The sequence below is a fragment of the Anopheles gambiae genome, chromosome 2, assembly GCF_943734735.2.
Source record: "Anopheles gambiae chromosome 2, idAnoGambNW_F1_1, whole genome shotgun sequence".
Taxonomy (NCBI): Eukaryota; Metazoa; Arthropoda; class Insecta; order Diptera; family Culicidae; genus Anopheles; species Anopheles gambiae.
Window position 1 is genome coordinate 112,243,682 of NC_064601.1, and position 16,803 is coordinate 112,260,484.

At 43.8% G+C, this 16,803-nt stretch overlaps 1 protein-coding gene across 2 annotated transcripts in view; it reads left to right on the forward strand.

Annotated features, from left to right (window-relative positions):
- LOC1269968 (5-hydroxytryptamine receptor) overlaps positions 1 to 13,752 on the forward strand; it is an 86,252-nt gene extending 72,500 nt beyond the window's left edge. For both annotated transcript variants that reach the window (XM_061643203.1, XM_061643202.1), the window contains exon 11: positions 430 to 13,752. The gene's annotated coding sequence lies outside the window, so the exon portion shown is untranslated. The remainder of the gene's footprint in view (positions 1 to 429) is intronic.
- The last annotated feature ends 3,051 nt before the right edge of the window (positions 13,753 to 16,803 follow it).

Genomic DNA, 16,803 nt, shown 5'->3' on the forward strand with positions numbered 1-16,803 from the left:
GAAGCCCCTTTATTTCTATCAACCACCCGTGCCTCGCACCACCCGATTGCAGGCACCGTAATTAATTTCCTTCGCCAGACAAACACACACACACGTGTTGAGTCATTCCAAAAGCTCGCAAAACACAAACGCAATGCGCTCTTTCATCAATCGAATCGAAAGCATGTTACCACGGCAAACACATTCATCCCGAAGCAACCGGAGCTGGCTTTGAAGTGTCAATCACAAAGCGTCACACACTCTCACACGCGACCACCCGTTTACACGATCGAGGATACGAAGCTCGGCGCCTATCTTTGGCGTACTGACAAATCCGTATGCAAAACAAAAAAGTCGAACCGATCCGATATTAATTAACAACAACTTACTGAAACCCGCCGTTTTCTCCGATTTTGTTTCGCTTTGCTTTTTTCCGTTTCACTTTCACAGGCGCCCCCAACCGATGCGGAGGACGGAAGTGAAGCCCACCACCATCTCCCGATTGTTCATCGGTCGCTTAATCGTGCCGATCAAGGCGTGCCCTCGGCGAACAAAAGCGTTGCTTGTGTAATTTTCGCCCACGACAAATAATCAAACGGAAATCGTCGTCGTCGTCGTCCGTCGCCGTCTTGGGAGCGTTGGCTGCGTTGCCATGGAAAGAAACCGGAATCAGCCGAACGGAAGCACAGGCACTGCCACGGGATGGTCGTGAAAGAGAACAGGTAGTAATGATGATGTAAGGATGTCGTCGTCTTACACACACCAAAAAAATACGGATCTCCGCCTCCGAGAAGAGCGACAAATTGTGCCGGGACGCTCGCCAAGGTGTGCCAAAAAGGTAAAATTGTAGTGTGCAAAAAGGCATACAAAAAAAAACCCCCCACGAAAAGGAGGTCGTATTTTTGTAGATTATTTTTTCTTTTCTTTTCTTTTTGATTTCGGTCTCGGTCCTCCCTATCCCCGAGTTTATCTTTATTTGTTGCCTCCAGGGGGAGGGCGTCGGGATGAGATTTTCTTGTCCACGGCTACGCGGATTTATGTATCCGCGGTGTGTACGCACATAACTCAATTAATGTCCTGCATGTCCTGTACCAGCAAATGGTGTTTTATGTATATACATGTATATGGCTACGGATGTGTGTGTATGTGTGAGTTTAACAAAACCACCAAACACACACACACGTCTACACGAAGGGTAGTAAAAACTCACGCCTCGTCGCCACACGAGATGACACACACACACACTAGAAGCAAAAGAAACCCCTCACGAATGTACAATTTATGAAGATGTGCTTCCGGGAACAAAACACCGGGACGAGAAGCAGCATTGCACAGCGAGCGGCAAAGCGGTCGTTCCATTTTTGCCCGAAGTGCATTCCACTTCCTGGTGGATGATATTGTGTGCGCGCTTTTTGCCCCTCCAACAGGATACGCACCGTACTCATCACAGAGAGAGAGAGAGAAAAAAAAAGAGAGATGCAAACAAAAAAGAAAGAAACCTGCTCGTAATCCTCAGAAAACGGCCCTTCGCTGTCTCAAACCCAACCGTACTGAGCTCCACGGTAGAGACGGCGAAGGGCCACAGCGGACGGACGCACCAGGTAGAGAAGAATAAAATAAGTACGCGCCGTATCCTGTGAGCAATAGCGGCGCACTCGTCTCGTGGTCTCATCGCGCCATTATCCTATGCCCGCCCAGCGAGCAGCATCCCGGTGCTTCACCATCGCACGCTTACGCACCATCATCATCATCATTTTGAGCGGCCATTCCATCCGTTCCGAGCTTTTCTCCGAGCCTGTCCCCCATTCCGGAAGCTTTTTTCTCATTCATCCTCCTTTTCTATGCGCTACCCCATTATTGGCATTATTGTCACACTTTGCGCTTTAAAGCGTGCCTCTCCGCGGTGGTGGTGATAGTGTGTGTAAGTGACCTCCGAACGATGGACTTTATTTTTTTTTTGTGCGTTGTACAAACACTCGCTCAGGCGGCTCGAGCATGTCCCGCTTTGAGTAAAGATTCAATTTTAAAGTACCCCCGGTGCGCGGGGATGGCAACGCACCGCATGGCTAGGATAAAGGTGAACGTGTTTTTGATCCTTAGGGAGTTTCCCTCGTTGTCCAACCGCCAACCGAACCACCCTCACCGGATCGATGCGAACGATTATGACTTCCTTGTTGGCATTGTGTACGGGCTTTTCTGCCACGGGGAAAGCAATAAGCATTTTGTGGTTTAATATTTAGTTGTTAAGCTAGAAAAAAGCACATGAATCGGAGTTTCTGTTTTGTTGTGAGCTGAAGTTGATTTTTTTTTGTATTGTGTTTGGATTTGAAATTTGGATTCACATTCATGCAAGTATGTCTATTTTATGCATTTTAGACCTTTTTTAAGTGAACGATAACGATTTATTACACCTTATTGCATACCTTCAGGCGCTTATCATTATTTCAAAAGGAGATTTGCTCAATACGACCACATTTCTTTCCTAAGTAAGATTTATTATCAGTTTAAAACAACTTTTTTAAACATAACGCCATTGAAATACATTGCATAACGAAAGGCGCTTAATAATAGCCAAGGCACTAAGGGAATAGTTAGCAAAAGCACCAAGAGCCTATTTTATGATTGTCATTTTTTATCCTATTAATTTCTTTACAAATCCCATGTTAAATGCCTTGAAACGCATAAAAGCATCCAAATAAGAAAAAATCACATTTTAGATTAAATAAACAAATTACATAAACATACCTTTGCATACCTTTAGGCGCTTCATCACAGTACAGAAACAAGCATTTATCAACAGCAAAAATTTGCATGAAATGTAAAAAAAGGTGGTGAAATGATTTTATCGTTGTTCACAAACTGTTTTTTTTAATGATCATTTTACCTGCAATCGTACGTTTATAGCCTCAATCATGCATGCATGTTGGAAGCTTCCACACAGTTGTAATAGCATGTAAACCCTGCGTGAATGGATGGACAGGCGTTTTGTCTTTCCTCCCCCCTGCTTTTTCAAAGCTTTTCCGTTCCAGTTTCTTACCGTTTATCGGTACGATCGAAACACACCACCTGGAAAGGTAAATCGAGGCTTGAGGAGCCACGGCTTAGCTTGCGTTCGCGTGGCACCTCCGACAAGGTGCCGGTTTTTGCCTCTCTTGTGAAAGGTTTAAATTTGTGTCTCTTTTCAAAGTCCCATTTTACCCTTTGAGCATCTTGATGGATCCTGCGCTCGTTACCAGCGGCATTCACAAGCGCCAGCTTATCTGCCCCTGTCCCCTCCGTGAGGTACATCCTTGCCGAGTGTCGGAGGTGTCGAAAGTGTTCTTCCCATCTTTCGCCGTCGTACACCGGAGACGCATGTCATTTTTCCAACACCTTTTTTGTGTTGCTGCTGCTGCTGCTGCTACTTTCCATCAATCGATAAGAGCGGCCGACGAGCAGGAAGAGAAATATGGCCAAGATGCTGATGGTGAGCCGAATGATACTGACAGAGCGGCACTCCGCTTCGTAATAGAATTGCGCCCGTAATTCACGGCAACCCAGGGCGGTAATCCAGAGCCGGTCTCGGGGAAGCCAACTTTCCCGTAGCCATCCTGCCCCGGATCGCACCGTAGCTGATTCGCTATTCAACTTCATTTGCCAAGGGCCAGCCGAGACCGTAGGCAAAAGGTGAAAAGGGCGTTTTGGTAGCGAAGCAAGCAAGCAACAACAAAAAAATGGAGAAAGGGATCAAGTTTAGCAGGCAAAAGCTTGCCAGTGCACACACATGGTGCGGCGTCTGCTTTCAATCATCATTTAAAGCATAAGCTTCACGCTTGTATGATTATATATGTATGGACAATAATTCGCATTCATCCCTGCCGGGGAGTTGGGTCAGGTTAAGCTAATGTAATGTAGTGAGCGATTTTCTCTTCTCTCTTTTTTATGCTGTTGCTTTTTCGTGCGCTTTTTGTACGTGGAAGCGTGATTTGTTCCTCGAATTTGATGCGCTAAGCGAGCACCTTAAGCTTACGTTTTGGGGGATTTGGTGCTATAAAAAAATCACGAGGAAACCCGCAGCACCAAGCAGAGGACGCAGCCAGGGTTAAAACTGAATTTAAAAGCCGCTGCCAAATATCCCCACAGGGGTCGGGTCGGCTGACCCGGTAACTGCTGCGGTAACGATTTATTTTTATATTACATTCTCTTTGATATGTTGCGTCAGTTCTTTTTTTACATGTTTTCCTCCCTATACGCTTTGTTACATGTTTTATGATGACTGCGTGTGTGTGGCGTTCCTATTATGATGGCCAATGAATAAAACATAATTTTGCAAAACGGTCAACGAGCATCGGGGGACGCTTGCGGTATCCCATCAGCCAAATAAATGATGGTTTTATAAGCCGCTAGACTGCATTAGTGTGTCCATTTTCTGTCAATTGGATTTCTTTTTTTTTTGCAAAAGCTTATTTCCATGTGTGTGAGTAATATTGGCTTAAATATCGAAGGATTTGTGCTGTGTGCAAACTGATTCAGCAAAGGATGCTATTGCATGGCGTATTGCATACCTTTAGGCGTATTTAAAGAATTAACTACAAACGCAACTTTCATGCACAACTCACCTCGTTTCCGCCCGTGCGCTAATGAGCTGTTGCCCAGCAAAGCTCTAAAGCGTTTCATTACACCCAAAAGGTTTACGCTCTGCAATTAAATCCTCCAACCGATCTGTCGATCGGCGAACGCCATTTTAATACGCTCCCTTTCAAATACGGAATAGAAAATTCAATCCACGCCAGTGAACGTTGGGGCGCATTTAATGTTGCTCATTACCGCGCGAAACGATGTAAAAGCCAATTACAATCACATCATTCATCTCCCCCCAGTGTCCCCAGTGTCAACCGGTCGGTTTAAATCCCTTACCTTAGCAAGGCAAACAGGTACAAAAAAGAAGCGCGCTCTACCGGGTTTTGTCCGCCACCTTCCGGACCGCAACCGTCATTGCCCTTTCGGTTGGTTCAGTAATCGATTAAAAGTGACAGCATTCTCGATCGAAACCTCAACATCTTGCGCAGCGGTAGGTGAACGAAGGAAAAAAAATAGCCTCAACACACTGGCAAACCCGTGTTGCACCTTCCCCACTGCCAACAGGCAGCTCAAGGGGTTTTTATGGGAATTTCTGATTGAATTTTAACCGAAAGCTCCGGCTGGGCTGTCCCCATTAGCATTACTAATTTCGGCCCAATCGAATGACGCAGACCAAGCGGCCCCCGGTGTCCTAGCAGGGGGGCCGGCCGGGCTCATTTGGGCCGTGTTCGGCAGGAAGCGCCTTAAATTAGTTCTCCCTCCATACCACTCGAGTCGCTGGGCCTGGCGGGACTTTGGTCCTTCCGATGGGAGCTAATCAACTAAAATTAGCATCTTTTCCCCTCCTGTCTGCATGTTTTGCATTTGTTTTCGCCTGTTTAGTGGTTACCACAGCAGAAATGGGGGGGAACCGCGATCGGGAAGGCCACGCAGCTGCCCAGAAGCCCTGCAAAGATGTGAGCCGATGTGTGTGTGTGTGTGACACTATACAGCATCGGTTGTCTGTACGCACTGATTAGATTAGGTTTTCAGGAGTGGTTTCCCAGCTGCAAGCAAACGAACCGTTCACATTACACTGTCCTTTGTCCTTCTCTCTTTTTTTGCCCTGCAACTCCCAAACTTCTGGTTCGAGAGCTTTCCATTTTCTACTGTCTCATTTTCCGGCCTTCCTGCCTTCGTTCGAGCCAGCCAGGATCGGCGGGAATACCATTTCAAAAGCAATCAATCAACCATTTGTGTTTCCCGGGGTTGTTGGTTTTTTTTTGTTTCCGCTTTCTAGTGTATCCTTTTTTTTATTAAAAGAAAAAGAAAGGCATTTTTTATGCTGTGTTTTGTTTGGTGCGCGGTAAAACCCAACCCATAATGCCCTTCGCTCACCGCTGTGGTTGCAGTTTATACGGATCGGTATTTCAATGATGTCTCAAGCTTGTGACTTTATCTCGTCGTTATATTTGAGAGAAGAAGAAAAAAAAAACGCCCCGCATTTTCCGATCGGAACAACGCGGAACGCGAAAGGGTAAAACAAAATCTCTGAAACGCGACATCCAGACTCCGTGCACGGTGGGTTTGGTAGGGGACAAAATAGAATTGCATGATTTATTATTTTAATAGGTTTGATTTGAATTAAATTAAACTCAATGTTTGCAGTTTTATATGATTTGTTTGGCAATAAATATAAGATAAATTCGACGAAATACAAAATTACACACTTCAAGGGTTATCAATCCCACAGAACCATAAGATAGATAATGTTATGAATTACGGTCTACATGGCGAACGCTTCCATGCCATCTTATCTCCTCAACATGAGACTATGTGCCACGATCTCTCGGTCATTGTGGACGATCTTAATGGACTTTATTGGCTGGGTCGTTCGATTATATCGCAATTAACCCACCAGAGCTTGACGAGCTTCATACGCTGCACAAGATATGTACGTACTGGTACCTTCAAGGTACGATATCTCTGGCTGCCGAGACAAATTCTTGGAGATAAACTGCTTTCTATGGGTATGGAATGACTGGATGGTGCGACCAGTGCGCGACTCAGTTTTCGTGCAGTTGTCGGGATGACGTTTGACCCAAGATCATGGAAGACTTCAAAAGATTGTTCGCTTATCCTACGTCACTCCTAGGTAGGTCTAGATTTGGTAGTCTACAGCTACCTATAAGAGCTACAGACCAATGTCTATATATGAAGCGTATGACAGGATATAGAATAACTTTTTAAAGTCTCCACCATCTACAGACTTGACCACTTACTATTCCACCAGAAATGAGATGTATCTGAAGAATGGTTTTTATTAATTTTAACATCAATCCTCATTCAACTGTTTCAGCGTATTATCTTTTTACATCATCGTGCTAAAAGGTCCATTGCATGTCCACTACCTTGTACCACTGTGCCCTAACGATGCTTTTCCACTTGTGCTTGGGAGCTTTGCTACCCACCGTGCGTATCGATATCGCTCGGTGGATGTCTTAAGCGTTCATCCATCCTTTCTCCACTCCACGATTCCAGTTCTATTTTTTCCACCTTCACCCAAACCACTACAGTAAATCTCCTCTAACGATCGTGACACTGCTCGTGCCCGGACGGGCGTAACCGGAGAACGAATGACATTGATGGGGAGGCTGTATTTTTTTTGTTGTAGCAGTTTTCCTTCTGCAGCCTCTCATCCCGGGCCTCGCCGAATCGATTGTTGACGAAGCTGGAAGTCGCCGGCGAGCTGGTCGATATCGATAAGCGCATCTACGTGCGTATCAAAGTTGATGAGAGATTGATGGGCGTCTCGAAGCGGCAGCAAAAAATAACAGCGACGAGGCAGAGATGTGGACACGGTTTTGCTTTCTTTAACCCGCTAAAGCAAAAACTACCACTCCTCAGGCTTGTGCTGTACTTCCTGCCCGTGCATGATTGCTCTCTTTTTTTTTTCTTCGTTAGTTGGTGTCTGCGTTGCTCTTAACGATTCGATTCCCGATATCATAATATCGAGCCTATCGGTGTTTTTTTTGCTTTTCTTTTTCCCGTTCTCAAATTCACCGCTGTCCGGGGAACACTGTCCCAGCCACAAAAGCACTCACAAGCGACGTACGACGGTGACAAAACAATGAAAAACTCATCAACAATCTGGATCGCACGCGCGCTCGTAGGGGTGTGTGTGTGTGTGTGTGAACGCAGAAGCCGGGAAAAGGGCAAGTGCGTCAGTAACCTTTTTGGAAAATCCTGAGAAAGGGTTTATTATTTTCCTTCCTGCTCCCTTCCGAACGTTCCTCCACGTATTCTTTCGCTCGTTTCGGTTGTATTGTTGGCGATTTGGACAATTGATTTGAATGGAAGCGTGGATGCAAGAAGTCGCGTAGGCTTCGGGATGGGCGGCAAACCGCGAAAGGGATCGATTTTTATGCTTTCCTCCAGTTTGGTTACGGTTTCGGTAACGTTGGGCGGAAGGTTGGAGGTTGGGTTTAAAAATCTTCCAAGAAGCTCAACCAGCAAAATGATTTGCAAATGTACGCCTCCCTTCGTTGCCAGATGTTTGCCGTTCCTTTTCTCGGGCGTTTCTTTTTTTTTTCAGTTTTGTTTCCTCTTCAGCCTTTAGCAGTGAAGCAACATTATAAATGATCAGTGTAGAATTACCACCCCGAATGATGATTACGTTGTTATGGGCTAATTTTTGACGGACGAAACTTTGACCGGACTTTTGGGGTAGCTGTGTTTTTTTGTTGTCGTTGTTGTTGTTGTTGTTGTGGTTTTCATCCTACACCATTGTGTAATTTCTGCACGTAGCGCACTTCCTGTACGTCCAAAAATGGGGACGACTTATGGGAAGGGGCAAAAAAGAGAAGAAAAAAACCTACCACCACACCCACACCAAAAAGGGGTACAGTAATGAGCGAAGAAAAACCACAGCAAACGTACTCGCAAAAGTTTTGCGTTTGATGTCGAACGCATTTGACCCAACCGCTGCGTGAACGCTCCGGACCTTTGCGGCAGAAAGAAAAATTGACGGTTGGGCAAATTTGATTACAATCCTTTTAGCAACGTTGCTGTGCGTTGCGGGCGCGTATGCTTTATTGTTTGGAGTGGCATTTTTGCTTTGTTGTGTTGGACTGCTGCTTTTTTCCGTCGGACGCTTCCGCCTCGCGCTGCTGCGTGTTGTTTCAAGTAATGAAAATAAGCTCAACGCAATGTGTTTAATTAGCGCCGGTGCGCGTACTGTTGACACATCTAATGGTGTCGGTCGCCCGGTTTTGACAGTGAAATGTGAAGCAATGGCGGAATAATACTGTCGAGTTTCATCATCAACTGAATCAAAATGGCTTAAACAAAAAATAAACACACACACACACATACAGTACACGGTGGCATTCATGGTCGTGATGAGGAACAGGCGAACTGTTTCATTTTTTTATTCTGCGCAGCTTCTTTTTTTACCATTCAAAAGCATCTATTTTAAGAAACGGCAACACTGCTGTTTCTTCTTCAGCTTCTTTCCAAGGGTTGTAATTAAATTTTCCCACTACTGTAAATTAAGCGTTGTGGTTGGTTTCGCCTTTCGTTTTTGTGTGTCCTTTCGAGCGACTTAACTACAACGACACACACAGAGCGTGGGGTGAATTTGAAATGCTTCTATGTTTTTAATTATTTAATTTTCCTAAAACATTCAACCCCCAATTCGTGTCCCCCTTTATGGGAGGTCGGCTGTACCCGTTTGCTTTGGGTCTAAATGGTGAAATTAAGTTAACTTCTGTGTGGAAACACGTTTGTTATGATGTTGTAGACTTTGCTGGCTTCACACACACACACACACTGTACAGCCTTAAAGTTTGAAAAGATTTTTTCCCTGCTCGATGGTTCGGGAAAGGTTCGGTATAAGATGATTGCCTTATTAAACCCCTGCGTAAATGTCCAATAGCTATGCATATGATAAGACTCAAAACACACATATAGATAAGCCCCGTGCAAGACGCCTCAATGGGTGTTCGTTTGTATCGTTGTCCTCTCAATCGTTCCCAGCCGGGTTGGGTCTTGGTTGTCTTGGGCGAAACTTTTCAGATCTGCATAATCTTGCCTTTTTCCTTAAGGAGTAGGGGACTTTTAAACTTTAAACCCTTTTGTTTATCGAAATGGAGAGAAAAATTCGAACAGGGATTTTATTCAAGCTTTGCATTCACATTCCATAACCGGTGCAAAAGATTTCAATGGTTTTAAATATATGCATGCTTTCATAATGAATGGGCCCGAACAATATGTTTCTCTTGGCAGATTATGTCTTGTGCTAGTGGCGACGTGATACTGGATGACTTGAGTTTTAAACTCTCAGTAAAGTTAGAAAGGTTGGGAAGTTAATTAAAGAACACACTCACTGAATGCTTTGAATTATTAATATTTTATCTCTTTGAACCACCCGCACCAGTGCCGTTCGTCGCCGTAATGTCTCAAAATCAAACAGAATACAAAATTGTCCTTTGTAATCGGCGAAACAAGCTGCCTCAGTTTTATGAACAGCGCCAAGAAAAGTCACCCACTCAACACTCCACTCAATCCACCATCCATCGAACAACCGGCGATTGATCCTTTCGAAACGCTCGCCCTTTTTTATGCTTCTCCTTCGGCGAAACCAAACCCTTCACTCGAACAGTTATTACATTTTTAACGACATTTATTACGCTAACCCTGAGCTGAGCTCCCATTTCTATGAATGTCTGTCAAAGTTGGGATTAGGTGAAATGCTGAAATGCGGTACGAATGACGGAAATTTTGCACCTAATAAGGCATGTCCCCGGTAGCTTGCCCGCCGCCTGCCGTAGCCCGGCTTGGTGGTGCTACAGCATTCGCACGAACCGGACGACCGGAAATTATCCATCGACACAGCTAGCAGTTCTGGCCTGAAATGCTCTAACAAGTTACTCATTACGCCGTTCAATCGAGCTGTTGACAAGCGTTTCCGTTGTGCTGTCTAATGGCACTGTGGGATCTGTTCGTAGAACGGAAGGAAAATGGTTATTAGTTTTTCTTAGAGCGCTTTCGCTTTCGATGGTGATAACGTTTTGGTGTTTTATAAATTATTTTTATTTTCATTTAAAAACCCGTCGTCACAGTAATGAACGTTTTGGAGCAATCATTAGAAAAACAGAGAAGGTAAAACATTAAAGTAACAACTCTGTTCTATTTCCTTCATAAACATCTATAAAACCATCCAAAGCACAAACGACAAGGTCAGTGGTACACAGTGCAATTGTCTGCTTTGCTGGTTGAATAGCTGATATTACTGTAGCTGAATCTGCTGAAATCAGCGATCCGCTCGGCTAGTTCTCCATAACATCTACACCCTACAGTACACTTTTGCTGCTAATTGCACACGTACCATTATAGACACAAATGTCCCATTCACACAAAAGTCCTTTCACTGACACTGAGCAACAACAGCAGCAGCAGCAGTAGCAGCAGGAAGAGGAAGCTTCGGCATCGAATCCTTCTTTCCTTATTGCGGAAGCAGCGACAGCTAGAAACAATGGTCTCTCGGCCACCACACCCAAGTCCGGAACGGTATGACTAATCGTTAAAAATAATGATTATTAGCGTGCTGGAGCCGAACGAAACAAAGAAAAGCTGGCTGGGACGATCCCTCAGACCGACAGAGTGTACGTTTCTTGTGCTGGTTCTTAAACTGCGCTAAGAAGCAGCACAACACAAAACGTACAGCCGGTATGCGGTTCGGAATGCTTCCAATTGATTCGTCCTTTTTTCCTGTGCCAAACTGGCCCTTGGAAGGGTTTTGCTTTTGTTAGACAAAGAGTTTTTGAGTTACTGGGCTTTGTTTAAAGACGGTTTTAATGAGACGATCTCGTGTGACACTGTGTTCTTCCTTGTTACCCACCTCTTACGACGAAATGAGGTGATCGGGCCCATTATATGATCAGGTTCATACCTGACATTCAGTCGTTGATTAGTGTTAAACAAGAAGCCAGTTCTGTTCGACGAAATAAACGATCAAAACCACGTTCAATCCACCAGGACAGGAGAATATTGCGAGAAGGTTTACAGGGCAAAATCGAAGACTCGTTGCCAATGTACCCTTTGTTTTGTGCATGTAATCTACATCTTCTGCATCTTGTACATGTGAGCGTGCGGTAAGACGAGGCGTGAGGAGGAATGTGCTGTGGTTGTGTAGTTAAAGTTAAAATCCTTACACACACACTACCCTGTAAAATGATCCCCAGCACGATCACAATTGCTGACATAATGTTGCGTAATGTTGTACCAATGTAAGAGTTGCGTGTACGCGAAGCTAGTTAAACATGCCAGCCAGAAGTTCGAAGTAAGGAAATAGACGAAAAACAAACCCGTTTTTGTTATAAAAATGTGTAGGAACTCTTAATAGATCATATAGTTAAATTGTAAAGTAAATCGTACGCAAACATACGTAGCCATAAGGACAAAGCATCCTAGATGGAAAGGAGGAAAAACAAAACGAAACAGCGAAATCAACCCGTAACCACTCAGCAAATGCCACCGAGAGTTTTAGTGTATAGGAACCATGTAGCTAGACAGAATGCTATTTGATGAAATGGACTAAGCCAAGGGAGGGTGTAAGTGTGTGTGTATGTGTATGTAACACAGATATAGCCAATTTAGACTACTTTTAATGGTTGTTACAGCTCCGTACATAACGGCTGCCGTCAGTTGCGGATGGATTTGAATGTGTCTATAACAAAACAAAGCGTGCAAACACGCACATATACATACATATAGCATAGTATACATTAGATATATAAACGAAATGGGAGAACAACTTTAACTATACGTACTTATTATGCCAAAATGTCCAACAAAACAAACAAAAACGCAAAGGAGGGCGGCACAAGCAAGGCTAGCTTATACAACGTTACTGTACATTATCAAACCAAATACAAAACACAAACGAACGATGCGGGATGTTTTTAGCGGATAAGGATACGCACGTCTCGATGCTTCTTTCTGCCCGAAGAAGTTTAAACACGAGACGATGCATGTTTGGATGTTTTGCATTACTCCAGACAGCACTCAAAAAAAGCGGTTTGCCCCGGGAGTGTTTACAGCGTAATGCCAAATATGCGGACGAAACGTATAGATGAAAACAAAAGTTAATAGGTTTATGGGCTGGGGCAGATGTAGATTGTTAATATATTTAAGTATTACAAATAAAAGTATAAGAAATTGAGCGACGAGTGAGTATGGGAAATACGGTGAAGAGGGGAGAAGCAAACACTATTTTTGAAAAGGGAATTTGTAAAAAACAAAACAATATCATATGTGTCAAACCACGCACAAATAGATCGTGGCGATCGGTGAAGGAGCCCACTTCACCATCACGGCGGTATAATGTACATAGTAATGGAATATATTTGAGGGGAAGCACTTCCCCATTTGTCTAGAATAAAATACAAACTGTTAAGCTACGCTACGAAACATTAGATTGCGCTTGTGTACGTACGGTACGTATGGTGTACCATATATTTTAAAACCAGTGAGTAAGATGCAATTTCAGTGCATGCCGAAGAATTGACCGCTCACATGGGGAAACGAAGTGCGAAGACCTAGAAAGACCAACCAGCCAGAGGCTCACGCCGGCAGCTGAGCTAAAAGCTAATTGAATCTTATCCTTCACGCTTCACACCAAGTTACGGGACGGAGCAGATCTGCAGCTCCCAACATTGCCCCACACTCGTCTAGCTTCACGTCTGACTACAAAACAATGATCCATATATCTGTTGGATTCTCAAGTGTAAAATGGGAGCACGTGTGAAAGAGAAAAGATCAAAACAACTAGCCAAATAGTGAATCAAATCGATACTAAACAAAACAAGTAACAAGTTAATCAAAACATAACTAAAGCTGAGCGTCACACGTAAACTCGAGATGCTACCGAAACACACACACGCACACACACAAAAAAACGCACTACGCGTGCAAAACAGAAAGCAACAAACTAAGGATTGTGAATTTGTTAAAGGTTATTGATTATATTGTTAAGAGTACAGGATATGTGTTTAAAAATCTCAAATCAAACGTACGTACCATAGTGGGGCGGGGATCGCCGTTAAGCGAACAGTTCAATAGAAAGCAAAAACCAAACCACAGAAGAGGACAAAACAAAAAAAAAACAAACAAACAAAACAAACGAAAACGAAACAAAACAAGAAATAAACATAACATTGAATAAAGACAAAAGCAACGGCTTATTATTTATCGCGAGTGTCTTCTAAATCGTTGAAATCGTTGATCACAGCAAAGGAAGAAAAAGGTAAGATCAAATAATTGCACATCAACATTGCTACCTAGATAAATATCATCTGTTTTCTCTTCTCTCATTTGTGCATTATATAGATAATTTTACGTTTTCTAATTCCTTTTGTTATTTCTTTTAGTTTTCAATATTGTTTGATATCTTATATTATCAGTATTCGTTTTTTTAGTTATGATTTTATTATTTACTAGATTTTATGCTCATTCCACAGCTTACAAAGAAAACCTATTTCCTAGCGATTGTTTTCAAGCACAAAAACTTTAACTTGTTCGTACTAATGAAATAGCTGGTCGGGTTTTTCTCCATCTCTCTCCTGTTGAATAATTATTTCCCTAATCCAATAACGATGAAGCATCCCCCGCAGAACAGTGTGGCAAAACCGGGAAAACGCACTAATTGCTGCTTTGTGCCGCCCGTACAAAACTATCGCTTACCGTTATTCGTGCACCGGCAAAGAAAGAAAGAGAGAGATAGATAGAGAGAGAGAGAGAGAGAGCGCGAGAGAAAGAGAGAGTGGGAGATAGTGTCAATGTAATAAATTTCACGCAAAAGCAAACTGTTTACTTCTTCCGGCTGAAGTGTGCGACCGCGGATAGAATACGTAATGAAGTGGCAGTGAATATTCATCGGGTTGCCACACCAACGGCGCTGGTGGTACTGATTTTCCGCCGCTCGGAACCCCTAACCGGTGCTACGTGCTATCGACGGTACGCTTGGCGCACGAGCCAGTGCCAGTGCATCGTGATTAAACGCTTAATGGATTATAATCTCTCTTCCTGTCTCTGGGCGAGCCTATTACGGTCACCACCGTAACCTACCAACACAACAACAACAACAGTGAGCACGAAAAACGCAAAACCACCGTTCTAGAGTCTCACGTGCCTATCGCTTGTTCACATCGCTCGTACGCATATTGGCCAGCAGCTGGCGCTTTGGTGGGGTTTCTTAATAGGGCCAGAACACCAATCCCGACGTATGTAACGTATGCTGAACGTGTAGCAGTGATAGCGGTGATAGCGACCGTACTCGAATCTAATTGCTGCATCAGGATGGAATTCCGATTTACTCCGTGTTAGAGTGATTGCAGTTTCAGCGGTAAGTGCGTTTGAGGGTTCGCTGATGATGTTCTTTTAGTTAATGCTTTATGCGGTACTATAAATGGTTGGGAATGAATTCGCTTATGAGGGTACCCATTATAATTGATAGCAAAGGAAACATTTATTAAAACAAAACACATTCTACTTATTCCTGAATATTTTAGTAGAAGATTGCAGCTTCCAGTGCTTTTCAATGGGATACAGTGGAAAGAAACTCGAAAAACATTTGATTCGTCATTGTTTTTATTTCCAATATTTAGGTGTCCAATATTTCAAGTGTTTTTTCTCTATGAGATATTCAATTTGCTTCTTAATTTATTAAATTATTGGTAGCCTTCAGGGAAAATATTTGACCTCTCCGTAGGACCTCACACAAATGCTAAACGATCAACTCTTAACGTTTTGTTGCGTTAAGGTTCGTTTAAATTTCAAACCAGTCGCAACCCGCTAAAGCCTTTGTATGGGCCCATACGAATCCTAAACTTTGTGTTTTCGCTTGGTCGTAAATCGCTGCGAAAGTGAGCTTTTGCGGGCTGGGTAGCAAGCTTGTATGCAAGCTTGCTAGCGGCTCTGCGTGTGAAATATTTCAAGGGCTTTGCTTCCCCAACAGCAAAGTCTGTTTTCAGTCATACAGCTTGTCTTAATCGGACTCAGTACCTTATGTTCAGTTTATTTCATGACAGTTATCATCTTCTTTTTTGGCACAACCGCCGTTGTCGGTCGACGGCATCCTGTACCATTCTAGTTGGCTTGGCTTTCAATGAGGATAGTCAGTCCTTCGTATGGGGACACGGTACATTCCGGGCTTGAACCCATGACGGTCCAAGCCAGTTATCATAGTTCGTAAAAAAAGGAAGTTAGTTTTTTATATATTTGCTCATACATGTAATGGCATTTTTATATATTTGCTCATAGCATTATTTACTGCCAACAAACATCTTAAATGATTTAAAAATGAAGAGCTTGGAGACTAGAAACCTGTCACTCTTACATCATTCTCTAACCCCACGGCACCCTATTCCCCACATTGTATCTACTACCATCCCGAATCGATGCGATAAGCGATGTAAACAATCACACAACCGCAACAGCGTACCACACGTCAGGCACGATCCCGGGCCTCCCATCGGAAGTAAGTTCCGTTATCACTCGCCTCCCTTTGCGACCTCCTTTGCCGCGTGCACGCAAAAGAAACCTCCAGCGCACTGAGCACGGCGTCATGCACTGTGCTGCACTGCCTGATTCATCCCTCCCGCACCGACCGGGCAGAAATTGTGTCAAACCATCGTCCCCGACACCGAACACTGCCGACGGTGACGCGCACACACGAAGCAGCGGAAACATAAAACGGACGGAAATCAATACCGACACTGAATGTCGACGTCTGCGAGAAATGTTCGAGACCTGCCTTATCGTTGGCGTTGGCGGCGCATGCCCTTTTGCAAGCTTTGGCCAGAAGAAGGCGGAAAGGAGAACGAGGAGAACCGTTTGTGGTGGTTTTCTTGGAGGGGGTGGAGGGTTTGTCGTAGCTAAGGGCGAGCGTCTCTTCCATTGCAGTCGCAGGAACGTGGTTTGCATTTCATGTGACGCAATCGACCTTCCGACTTGGGTGCGTCTTACATGTTGCACACTGTTTGTGTGTCTGTGTGGGTGGGTGTAACGGCGAAGAATAAACGCTGGAATTGTGCCAGTTTTTTTCCGCGATTTCTAATAGTTGCTATGAAAGATAATAACACGATAAAACCATCATATATTTTAACGATTTATAAAGCAATGCTGGTAAACTATTTTACCAGAACACTAGCTCCTTTAAATCGAATAAGCCAAATATAATATTTAAGATAAAATTCTTCAGCAACCTTCCTAATTTGTGTATAA